Source organism: Macrobrachium nipponense, chromosome 14, assembly GCF_015104395.2.
Source record: "Macrobrachium nipponense isolate FS-2020 chromosome 14, ASM1510439v2, whole genome shotgun sequence".
In the NCBI taxonomy this organism is placed as follows: Eukaryota; Metazoa; Arthropoda; class Malacostraca; order Decapoda; family Palaemonidae; genus Macrobrachium; species Macrobrachium nipponense.
In genome coordinates, this window is record NC_087207.1 from 18204386 (window position 1) to 18217949 (window position 13564).

The following is a 13564-nucleotide window of genomic DNA, read 5'->3' on the forward strand; positions in this document are numbered from 1 at the left end:
AAGTCAGACTAGCGTGTCTGAAGGTCGACTCATAAAGGGAAAAATCGTTGCGTATATATATATATCATATATATATATATATATATATATATATATATATATATATATATATATATATATATATATATATATATATATATATAAACATGGAACAATCTGATGTTTATCGGTCCCTTGGGAAGACTGCTCTCTCTCTCTCTCTCTCTCTCTCTCTCTCTCTCTCTCTCTCTTCTCTCTCTCTCTCTCTGCCTGAGAATAAATCTAGAGAATTAAGATAGTAGGAAAAAAGGAAAAGCGAGATAAAATGGGAAACGAATGCTTATCAATTGACAAGGACTTTTAGGCAAATATTACACATGTCTAATATTACGCTTCATAGAAACAAAATCAAGCGAACGACTATCGCGCTATTATCTTTATATAATTATTTATTTGCCAAATACGTATTGAAAAGAACGTGATGCGATCTATCTAGTCGATGAAAGTAAAATTCGGAAGCGATTGTTTTTATTCGTTATGGCAAAAATGATCAGAATCATTAGCATCCTAATTGAAGGTTGAGAAAAGGTCCTCAAACCTATGGTAGACCAACAGTAACTGAAGCGACTAGTTTTGTTCATTTCAGGAAATATCCATTCAAATTTGTATATACATATATGTATATATATGTATATATATACATATTTATATATATATATATATATACATGTATATAAATATAAATATATATATATATATATATATACTATATATATATATATATATATAATATAAATATATATATATTGTTTTAAAGAATACTTGTTGAATACACTGAAAATTTTCACCCTTGAGAAAGAGAAAATATAACACCAACAACTCTTGAAAAATATTGGGATATTAATCTTTCTATAATAACTCATCAATAACTTGTTTTTCAATAAATTTTTTGTATGTGACATTTCTCGTAGAAGTTGTCTTTCCATTGTAATTTTTCTTCTAAAGGAGATCCCAACAAATTTGAATGGATGATTTCCTGAAATGTAAAACTAGTCGCTTCAGTTACTGTTGGTCTACCATAGGGTTTGAGGACCTTTCTCAACCTTCGATTGGGATGCTAATGAATTCTGATCATTTTTGCCATAACGAATAAAAAAAATCGCTCCCGATTTTTACTTTCATCGACTACATAGATCGCACCACGTTCTTTTCAATACGTATTTTACAAATAAATCATTATATAAAGATAATAGCGCGATAGTCGTTCGCTTGATTTTGTTTCTATGAAGCGATTAGACATGTGTGATATTTTACCTAAAAAGTCCTTGTCAATTGATAAGCATTCGTTTCCCATTTTATCTCGCTTTTCCTTTTTTCCTACTATCTAAATTCTCTGGATTTATCCTGAGGCTGTTCTTTTTATAGAGTTCCCCTCATCAGAGAGAGAGAGAGAGAGAGAGAGAGAGAGAGAGAGAGAGGAGAGCGGTCTTCCCAAGGGACCGATAAACATGATTGTTCCATGTTTATATCCACGCCTAAATCTCTCTCTCTCTCTCTCTCTCTCTCTCTCTCTCTCCTCAGGGGTGATAGAAAAATTAGGCTGGGAGAGAACACTCAGCATGAATAGCTGTTCTCTTAATATTAATAACAAATTATTTACTGCCCATGCTCTAATTAACGTGAATGAAAATAAACTACCCGTGAACGCTACCTGAGCTAAATCAATCGAGCAATTGGAACCAAAATGTATCCACCGATGGAATTTCGCTGTCGGTAACTATAGCTTTGATAAAACACACGGCTCTGATTACAGTGAAGCTCTTTGGATGCTAACCTTAATCATGAAGTTGGTGGTGCAGTGGGAAAAGGCTTCCCGCTCTCATCAACCGTTGATTACAGACAGATAAAATATTGGTCGCTGGGAGAGGTAGGGCTGAGGTTAATGAAAATGCTAAAAGTCACAGGGCAATCAGAGTAAGCAGAGAGAGAGAGAGAGAGAGAGAGAGAGAGAGAGAGAGAGAGAGACATGATTTGAGCTATACTGGATGACATGCAAAATGGAGTACGTTTATTATATTTCAAGAAGTGAAGGTCGCGTGTGGAATTAATGTATTAAATGATTTTATGTTGGTATATTTTCAGCCGCCAAGTGAACCTGGTAGTTCTCTCTCTCTTCTTCTCTCTCTCTTCTCTCCTCTCTCTCTCTCTCTCTCTCTTCTTCGTGCACAACAGTAGAATATACGATCAAGATGAGCTTATACCCTTTATGAACGAAAAAATTAACAAATACCTCTCTCTCTCTCTCTCTCTCTTCTCTCTCTCTCCTCTCTCTCTCTCTCTTCGATCACAAAAGTAGCAAATACGATCAATATGACGAAGCTTATACTTTAGTCTTTGAAGAGCAAAAAAAAAAAAAAAACCAAAAAAAAAGTAAAAAAGAAAAAAAAAGAAACAAAATACCTTTGCTGTTTGGAATACGGGCCAGTCCATTTTCTCTCTTCTCTCTCTCTTCTCTCTCTCTCTCTCTCTGTTTCTCTCTCTCTCTCTCTCTCTCTCTCTGTTCCTGACAGCTCTTGGAGAAGTGAAAACGTACCAGTAACACCATAGAAAGTCGAGAAGGGCATGGGAATAAAAGTTACAGTCGGGCTTTGTATGATAAGCGTCAAAAAACTTATGTGAACCGAAAATCTGTATTCCCTTCACACACTCGTGGACACATTGGTGCATTTTGTCAGGAGAGAGTTTTTTACTTTATTTAGCTGTAAATACATTAAAAAGGATAGAGGGAAATAAGGAGACACTGTTCTATAAATTATATTGGCTCCTCGTTCATCCTTCAGAGTGATCACGTAATTCTAGCATTTATGGCAAACTGGAAGATGACTATCGCAATATATTATATCATATTAATATTATTCAAAGAAACCCCATAATTATATGAGTCAATAAAATGGAAAAGTAAATCCACAATAGTATGTCTGTTGATTTTATTATCAAGATATATAGAGCAGAATGTTTTCGATGAAAAAATCAAACACATACCTACTATTGTAGATTTCCTTTCCCATATCATTATTATTATTATTATTATTATATTATTATTATTATTATTATTATTATTATTATTATTATTATTATTATTATTATAGACTACTTAGTAACATAATATGCTGCATGACAAAGGGATCCAAAAGAACAAGCAAACCAGAATACTAATAGAAATAGAGAAGCAAAGGATAACGATATTAAAAAAAACAAAAAAAAAAAAGAGATAAAACAAAGACATGAAGCGAGATTGCAGTGAGCCTAACTCAGTGGGAATGCACTGCCAGCTACCTTGAATTTCTGAAATTCCAACGACCACACTACATAACTACAAAGATCAGTCCATAGCCCGGTCATAGCTGGAACGAAACATCAACCCCACCAAAGAAAAGGCGAGGCTGTTAGAACTAACTGCATCTTCAGCACTAATTTATTATTATTTATTCAGTAAGCTGAAAACCTATTGTGCATGGATGCGAACACATCAAAGGGTCCACTGACTTGAAATTCAAGCTTCCAAAGAATGTTGGTGTCAACCTCCCACCGCAGATCCCACACTGCAGCAGTAACTGATCATGATACAGAGCCAGTGATTTTACATCGCCCTGGGGAAGGCTCGAACCTGCGACAATTCGAGTGGCATGCCACGACACACTAACCACTATACTATAGTAGATTCACATCAACCATGCATCTGATGCCTAGGCCAGTCCCTTACGACACTCCTGATTGGCTGTTGATAAGCCAATCACAGGGCTGAAACTCAGTCTCTCGAGAGAGTTCATAGGCCGGATGTATCTTCCACCTCTCCTGAGGGATACTTTTGAAAGACGTATGCCTCAGGGGAGGTGGAACACACATCCTGCCTATGTGAACTCTCTCGAGAGACCGAGTTTTCCAGCCCTTTGATTGGCTTATCAACAGCTAATCAGGAGTGTCGTAAGGGACTGGCCTAGGCATCAGATGCACGGTTGATGTGAATCTAGTATAGTGGATCAGAATAAGTGGGAGATTCGGTAGTTCTGGATGATCAGGAAAAGCAACAGATGAAAGGGAATACATGATTTTAGTTAAGTTTTCATCCAGCATTTTAAGATGGGAGTGTGCTGCTGAAAACCAAACTGAAATAAAAAGGAAATGTAGCATTTGCTTACGAGACAAAGTCTTCAGAGTCCTGAAATGGCTTTTCCCATATGCCATATTTTGCGCGTTTGAAATAGAAAAAACCATATAACCAAAGGTGTAATTCCCTTTTATTTGTCAAGTCGTTGGTAAAAATAAAAAAATATTTCCAAGGTGAAAGACTTTGGTTTAATTCAATTCTTGACATATCCTTTTATTAACGTACCATGAGTTTCTGAAAAGCACACTTTCCAATCAACGAATCTTGAAAAGCATTAGAACGAAGATAATTCACGTAAAATGAAGATCAATGGAACAATGATCAAAGTAAATAAAACAAAAAAAGACTGCGTCACTGACAGATTAAAGAGCGAAAGTTTGAGAACACAGCAGCTGCCTGGAGCCTTGCTTATGAGTCTCTGCGCCCTCAGAAGAAAACTTCTGCAGAAGGAGGATCAGGAAGGAATTCCAAAAGCAAGGGGGGGGGGCGGGGGGGGGGGGGGGGGGGGCGGAGGGAGGGGGGTGGGGGGCGGAGAATCACGGGGAGAATCTTCGATCGCTGTTGATTAAATTCTGTTGCTAGGTTTTATCATTTTCCTACGAAAGCTTAGGTAATTCTAGGCAGTAATTCCGCACGACTGGCAAGTAACGTTCCCGCGAATACGGTGGCCACTAGGGATTGGGACGTCCAATGTATTTCGCCATGTTTTAGTACTACCCATGGGTTAATTACAGTCGACCCCTAAAAATAACGGTAAATTCTAAATATACAATCCAAATACTATATTAAACTGTAATTTCGAAAGAAAAACCCAACGCGGAGTTATTTCCTAGATCCACCAACACTTAAACAGTCACCCCGATCCGAAATCCAGATGAAAATTAAAAGTGTGAGCTTAGGATTAACGCCTGGAAAGTTTTAAAAAACTAAGTTTTACCGAAGTGTGCAGCAAACCTTAATTGTCTATAGCAAACGTTAAGAAGCGGCGTGCATAAGATAGTATGTTCCGTGGAAAGTGGCGTTTATTATGAAGAAAAACTTGGATTAGCGATGAAATCATTCTTTGCTTACTTTTCGGAGATACTTTCCCATTAACAGAGACTAAAGATAATTGAAGTTAAAAAAAAACATACGTAAAGTAAAACATTCCCGTTCCAATTAATTCATAAGTAAGGTAAAAAGAAGAAAAAGAATTTAATATATATATATTAATATATATATCTATATATATATATATAATAATATATATATTATATTAATATAATATATATTCTTATTGCTTTGCTCATGTATCATTTGTTGTTTTAAAACAAGTTAATTACATCATAATGCAAAAATATCTATAGCGCCAGCGTTCTCAACTTACAAGAATAAAATCATTCGGATCTCTCCTAGATGGTGACCCCCAACGATTTTAAACAGGTATGTATCCACCTTTGCGGCGTGTTTAATGAAGCTGTTGGGGATTACCGTAAGAAAATAAATAAGAAAAGACTGTAAATATCATAACGGTAATGACCCCAAGCAAATATTAGTCCTAGATAACGACCTCCGAAACACTTGGGGGTCACTATCTAGAACGATCCGATAATTCAAACGTCAAGGTGTCCCTCGAAGAGACCAGTATTGGTTCAGAACTTATATCCCTCTAGAGTCTGACTCTAGCTAGACACTGGGTGTTGTTAACATTAGAGAAGTGATTCCTGACGGCCGACTGAGGTGGTCTTGGTGAACGAGGGAAATGCTCAGGTAATCTTAACAAGCAATACCTTTTTGTTTTTCCTGATCCACGATGCATTTCAGTGATCACACTTTATAAATGACACCCGAACAATTATCTGGAAACCATATCTTTAAACTTTAAAGAATTTTGATCGTACAGCTAGACAGAGAGAGAGAGAGAAAAAAAAAGAAAGAAAGAAAGAAAGAAACCCATACAAACGTGTCTCGGATGATATTTTTGTTTTTCCACTGTTCCATACTTACAATTTCAAAATGCGAAAGCATCTCAGGAAATTCGGTCTTGATTTTTTTCCTATTTTCTATCTATTTATTTATTTGTTTATTTATGTATTTATTTATTCATTCATTTATTCTACAGCTCTCGTTGAAAGAAATTCAACTCAGACTTGCAGGCACTCGTGAAGTTTTCCCCACGAGCATACATTGTCACATTTAGAGAAAAAATTGGCTTTGTATGTTGCACTAAACTGTCTTATCTTATCTATCTTGATCTTCATCATAAGGGTAAACGTGATATACATAATTTTCTCAGCCACGCGTAACGAAATAGGTTAATACAAGTCAAAACAGAAAAGTCATGAACATGTGGAAACGTTTGCGAATTGCCATGAATAAAGTAATTTTTGCATTTTATGATGGTAATCTGTGCCCCGAAGTAGTAGTTTTTATTTTGCAATCCGTAGGACAAACCGGCGGTTGAATGTGCATATTTCGAGAAATTTAAAACGGAGATCACTTGATTTTCCGCGTATGAGAGAATCTCACAGTCTGGAAAATGAAGCTAAACAAATTTCCACAAAATAAACCATATCTCTTTTTTTTTTAATGAATCCAGGAATGGTCAATATATTACACAAAGACATTCAACATAACCAACTCCATTACCGCTGGATTACGTAACAGAGGCAGCTTTCGTTATCTCCTATGTATGTGCGTCTGTGAACAAGCTAAAAGACTTTTCCGTCACAAGATCTCTGATTATATCTAAATGATTTCCTGTATAACTCTGAATGATATACTATATAGTCTTAAATGATTTCCTATATATTTCAATTAAATATCTTTATCCTCCAAAACCTATAGCCATGTGATACAGTGGAATGATCGTCTTGTTTACGATATTTTAATAGAAAAATTCCTTTGCCTATATTTCTGACAATACTCAGCTTGTCTCTTTTGAAATAACATATAATTATCGCTAAGTCGAGAGTTGTAGACTGATGCCTGATGCTTGTAGGTTTCGGGCAATACTAGGTTCTCAATGGTAAAGCAGTAAAAAAAAAAAAACAGTAAATAAATAAATAAAACCTTATTTTAGTGGAACACCCAGTTATGGTAGATTCACATCTACGGTGCACTTGATGTCTAGGCAAGTCCCTTACGACGCTCCTGATTGGCTGTTGATAAGCCAATCACAGGGCTGGAAACTCTCAGTCTCTCTCGAGAGTTCACACGGGAAGGATCTATGTTCCACCTCTCCTCGAGGGCTTACGTCTTTCAAAAGTATCCCCTCAGGAGAGGTGGAACATACATCCTGCCTTTGTGAACTCTCGAGAGAGACTGAGAGTTTCCAGTCCTGTGAATGGCTTATCAACAGCCAATCAGGAGTGTGGTAAGGGACTTGCCTAGACAGCAGGTGCACGGTTGATGTGAATCTACTACTATAGTAATAAATCCCTTTACGAATGAGTATTCTCAAGAGAATTCCAGAATCTGACGTCCAGCTCATCTCCTGCAGACCTCCAAACATTTCCTCTTTTTTCCTTTTTTTCTTTTTTTGATTTCTGATGTATCAGTATTATATATATATATATATATATATATATATATATATATATATATATATATATATATATGTGTGTGTGTGTGTGTGTGTGTGTGTGTGTGTGTATATATATATATTGCAATTGCCCGTCCTCTTTCCCCTCGTCTATCGTAATCCCTCACTACCCTGACTTTCGCCCCGAGAGTCGAGTAACAATAATTTGGAAGAGAAAAGTTGGGACGAGCTAAAAAAAAAAAAAAAAAAAAAAAAAAAAAAAAAACGGACGACGAGATTCTTGGAAATGGTTCCGGAAATAGAGAGAATTCATGACGAGAATTCAGTCTGAGGGCTACTCAGGTAGCTAGAATAAAGATAACATCTTGTTGCTACAACAGAATAATAATATAATTAGGGAAAGGGGTAGAGCTCTTATGCATTAGCACGCTTGGGCGCACATAAACGCACACACACACATGTATATATATATATATATATCTATATATATATATGATATACTATATTATATAGTATATATATATATATATACTGATATATATATATATATATATATATCATATAATATATAGATATATATATATATATATATATATATATATATATATACTATATATATATATATATATATAATATATATATATATATATATATAGATATATTATATATATATATATTATATATATATATAGTATATATATATGTGTATATATATATATCTATATATATATATATATATATATATATATATATATATATATATATTATATATATATCACTGGTAAAAATGTTCTGTAACAACAGAATTCCATCTAATAAAAGGAGCCCATAAAAAACACCAAAATATAGAGAGGAAAGTACTATATTTCAGAGACTGCTGTCTCTCTCTTCAGGTATATGAATGAGAAAAGTTTACAGAAAAGGTGGTATTTATACCAAGAGATCCGTCCACAAGTAAGCCAATTTAGGTCACCCCCGCTGATAAATCTTCCTTTAATCTTCTTAAGCGTTGGTTGAATAAAAACTTGGTCGACGACATCCGAAATCCACGCCCCTTTTGAGATGTTCATTAAACCTGCTTCTCTTTTATAAGGCCGATTCCATCATTTGACTCTTGTACCGGCAGTTGCTGCTATAAATTACACATGACAAATTCCTAGTTTATTCTATGGTTATGTTCATTTATATGGTTGAAAATAGCCGAGTTCTGTTGTCCATACCTAACTGACTGTTTGTGTTTGTATTAATCTCTGGGGAAGTCATTTACCTGTAAATCCGATGTAAAATTGGTCACAGTCTTGGCATGGGATCTCATAGACCCCAGAGTCCTTGGGAGATGTCTTTTGCTGGACGTTAATCAGGGATTGGCTAAGGTGTTTGGGTAGGTAAATGCAAAAGGGTTGGATTTCCCAAGGGTGTGCGTTACTCTTTAATCGTCTTCAGGTGAGGAATTTTTATTTTATTGTTGGGTGTGTCTCTGGTCTTGTCTTTAGGGGGTCGGTAGAAAATTACATTTGCTTTTTGAATTGCTTTCTCAATTAAATGGTCAGGATACTTTTAAGATGAAAGTTGCTTGCGAATTAGTTCAAATTCTTTTTCCAGGAAATCTGGGGAACAAATTCGTAAGGCTCTTAAGAATAGGTTGCTAGCTACGCCTATCTGATAGTAATGTCGTGATAGTAATGGGCTCCTTTTATTAGATAGAATTCTGTTGTTACAGAACATTTTTACCAGTCATTGTCAGCCCATTATGGAATTCAACCGCCTTGCCCACGATTCTTCACTCACTTCCAGAAGTCAAGCCAGTTTTCCGCAAGTTTGGAGAAAGAACTGAACAGACTACACCGGCTGAAAAACCAGAAACACTTTTTGGAAAAAGAAGCCTCAAAGAACAAGTACTTCCAAAAATTGTACGGATTCGGGAGATGGACTCTGCAATCAAACCCCTTCCCTCTATCACACAAGATTTTCCTGGAAGAAAGAATCACCAGTACGAAAAAACAACATCTTTGTGCTACGCAGAGTGATATATGGAACTCAGTCTAATCTTCGCCTCCTCACTACGGACCACATATACAGGTATCTGATTTCATTCTGTTCCGACATGCTGCCTATAATAGCGTGACTCATTCCAACAGACTTTTACGCAAGTTAAATAACCTAATAGACAATAGCACATGGAATAATCTTGAACAACGAGACAAAGTTCTAAACTTATCCAACACCCCCCTTACTGTAAATCAACATTTAAATTTAAATTTAGGATTATCCTTTGCCCTTATGCCAGACCGCAAAAATAACCTAGACTTCATAGTGGCTTTTGATAAATTCATATCTGACAAAAACTACAGCCGTGAAGAGATATGTTTAAAAGGAGTGTTACTAAATGCTTTAACTGACCTTCATAAGCAAATATCCTGTTCCCCGCAGATTCATGATAGCCATCCACTCGCTAAAAAAAGTTAGATGTTATAATAAGTAGATCCGACAAAGACGGCAAAATCGTAATAATGGACAAAGACTTCTACCCTCGACAAAATAAATCAACCAGCTCCTTAGCGACACTAACACTTACGAAAAAACTGAGGAAAAATCCCCGCCTCCAAACGTTTCCCGCACAGAATTTTTCGGAAAGTAAGATTAATTGGCCAAGACGAAAAGAGTATTGAAACTATTAGAGAAATTTAAGTAATTAATCCTAAATTACCCTACTTTTATGGCCTTCCCAAAAACTCACAAAGACAATCTTCCATTCAGACCCATCGTTTCATGCGCCGGAGCTTTCAATTACAAAATTTCTAAATGGTTAGCAGGCTCCTTTTCTCCCTTTTTTTTAGGCACTTTTTTCTCCCAGTCACATTAAAACATTCGGAAGATTTTTGTCACAAATTCAGAGATGCACATATACCTCTTCACAACATAAAACTTTCAAGCCTCGACGTAGACTCCCTATTCACAAAAGTACCAGTGCAGGACGTTCTTCAGTTTTAAGGGAAAAATTATCCCCCTATTCAGATCATTTCCCATTGGCGCTTGACAAAATAATTAAAGTTAGTTTGAATTATGTGCATCTAACTTAACGTATTTTCATTCGGGGAATCATTCTACAAGCAAAAATTCGGGTGTAGTATGGTAGTCCTTTAAGTCCCGTTTAGCCAATCTGTACATGGAATACTTTGAAACTACAGTAATAAATGCAATAAAACCCAAAAACATGCTGTGGCTGAGATACGTGGATGATATTCTAACATTTTAGGATAATAGGTGGGGTAACTTTAATGAATTCCTCTCAAAATTAAACGCATTAGTGCCCAGCATCAAATTTAAAGTTGAATGGGAAACAGACAACAAAATTCCTTTTCTTGATGTTTTAATAATCAGAGACACGACAGAATACAAATTTACCATATACAGAAAACCAACGTTCTCACTTTCATATATTCACTACTTTAGCTATCACAACATTACTATCAAGATAGGCGTAGCTAGCAACCTATTCTTAAGAGCCTTACGAATTTGTTCCCCAGATTTCCTGGAAAAAGAATTTGAACTAATTCGCAAGCAACTTTCATCTTTAAAGTATCCTGACCATTTAATTGAGAAAGCAACCAATTCAAAAAAGCAAACGTAATTTTCTACCGACCCCCTAAAGACAAGACAGAGACACACCCAACAAAATAAAAATTCCTCACCTGGAGACGATTAAAAGAGTAACGCACACCCTTGGGAAATCCAACCCTTTTGCATTTACCTACCCAAAACACCTTAGCCAAATCCCTGATTAACGTCCAACAAAAGACATCTCCAAGGACTCTGGGGTCTATGAGATCCCATGCCAAGACAGTGACCAATCTTACATCGGATTTACAGGTAAATCACTTCCCCAGAGTTAATACAACACAAACGGTCAGTTAGGTATGGACAACAGAACTCGGCTATTTTCAACCAATATAAAATGAACATAACCATAGAATAAACTGGAATTTGTCACGTGTAATTTATAGCAGCAACTGCCGGTACAAGAGTCAAATGATGGAATCGGCCTTACTAAAAGTGAAGCAGGTAATGAAACATCTCAAAAGGGGCATGGATTTCGGATATATATATATATATATATATATATACTATATAACTGGGTGTAATATACTTCAGCGAAAGCGCGCTGCGGAAAACAAAGGTTTTCAGCTATTTCGTCCCCGTGACAATGAAATTCCGAGAAAGGAGTGATAGGCAAACTCGGCGTTTCTGTGTAACACAAGAGTAGTAGTTTTCTGCGTCGGGGGACATATGAGACTAATCTCGAAATGAGAAACTGCAGTGTTGAAACAGAACGTATTGACTTTATATTCACGAGATTATTATTATCATTATTATTATTATTATTATTATTATTATTGGATAAGCAAATCCACAGTTATGTATATGTACATATATTTAAAGGTAAATATGCACAGAAAGCTATCAAGAAACTGTTCGATCCCTCTTTTCAATATTTTTCAGTATGGCGCTTTCAGGAAAACTGTTCAATTCCCTTTTTTAATATTTTTAATATGACGCTTTCTGGAAACTGTTCGATCCCTCTGTTCAATATGGCGCCAGACTGGACATAGGAGTCGGACAGTGTACCCCGGAAGTTATCTGTACAGATCGACCCTTAAATAATGTGGACATATACGTCACTGTGGATTTGTTTACCCATTGCAAGATTTATGCTTTCATGAGTATAATCATTATTATTATTGTTATTACTATTATTATTATTATTATTATCATTATTATTATTATTATTATTATTATTATTATTAGTATTATTATTATTGGAAAAACAAATCCACAGTTATGTAAATGTACATGTATTTAAATTTAATATTTGTACATTTACATAGCTGGATTTGTTTCTCCATCTAAAGACTCGTGCCTCTATGAGGATTTTGATTATTATTATTATTATTATTATTATTATTATTATTATTATTATTATTATTATTATTGTTATTACTATTATTATTACTACTTTTATTTTATTATTATTATTATTATTATTATTATTATTATTATTATTATTATTATCGCTCCCATCCATAATCTCTGGAAGCATGAAATTTAAAGCCTCCCCACCCCATGCAGGCTTATTCCATAGGAATAAAATTATTCTTCTGAATAAAAACGCCAAAACAGACGATCATATACATTATTGTGGCTTTTTGCTTATTAATAACTCCAATGTAGAATAGTGGCACAGTACTACTACTCATGCCCTGCTTTAGAATTGATAATTCCGAATCTCCCATTTACTCAGCTGCCATCTATCGACCACAATATTCTCCTTTGAATACTCAGCTTTACTCTGTTAATTTAATCTCAAACATTCTTGTGTGTGTGTATGTGTATTCATGTGTGTATGTCGCTGATAAAAAGCTACTGAATCGTGTTTTGCCATTTAACTTACGATGAATTACTCGATCATTCAGACATTTAGCATCAGTGACTAAGATTTTCACTAGAAAGCACGTTCACGTCATTATAGACAAAAAATTAAAACTATTTGAGTAAAATGTTTACTGTTCTATTATTCTATAACGTAAGGTACTGCAAAATATGTAGCAGTAAGTCGCATGTTTCACTCGTGATCAGAAAAAAAAATAACACAAGTAAAAAATACGTCGAAGTTTCTTCGGTGCAATCGACTTACTCTATACAATGAAACTGTCAGCCATGGCCCCCAAGAAAATCTCAGCCGGCCGTGGCGAGCTGTGTTGTTGTGGTGCCAGACGCAGATCATGGGTAATTCTAACCTTAAATAATATAACAAATTGCTGAGACTAGTGGGCTATAACTTGGTATGGTTGATGGATTGGAGGGGTGAATGATCCTGCATTCCAATTTGCAGCCCT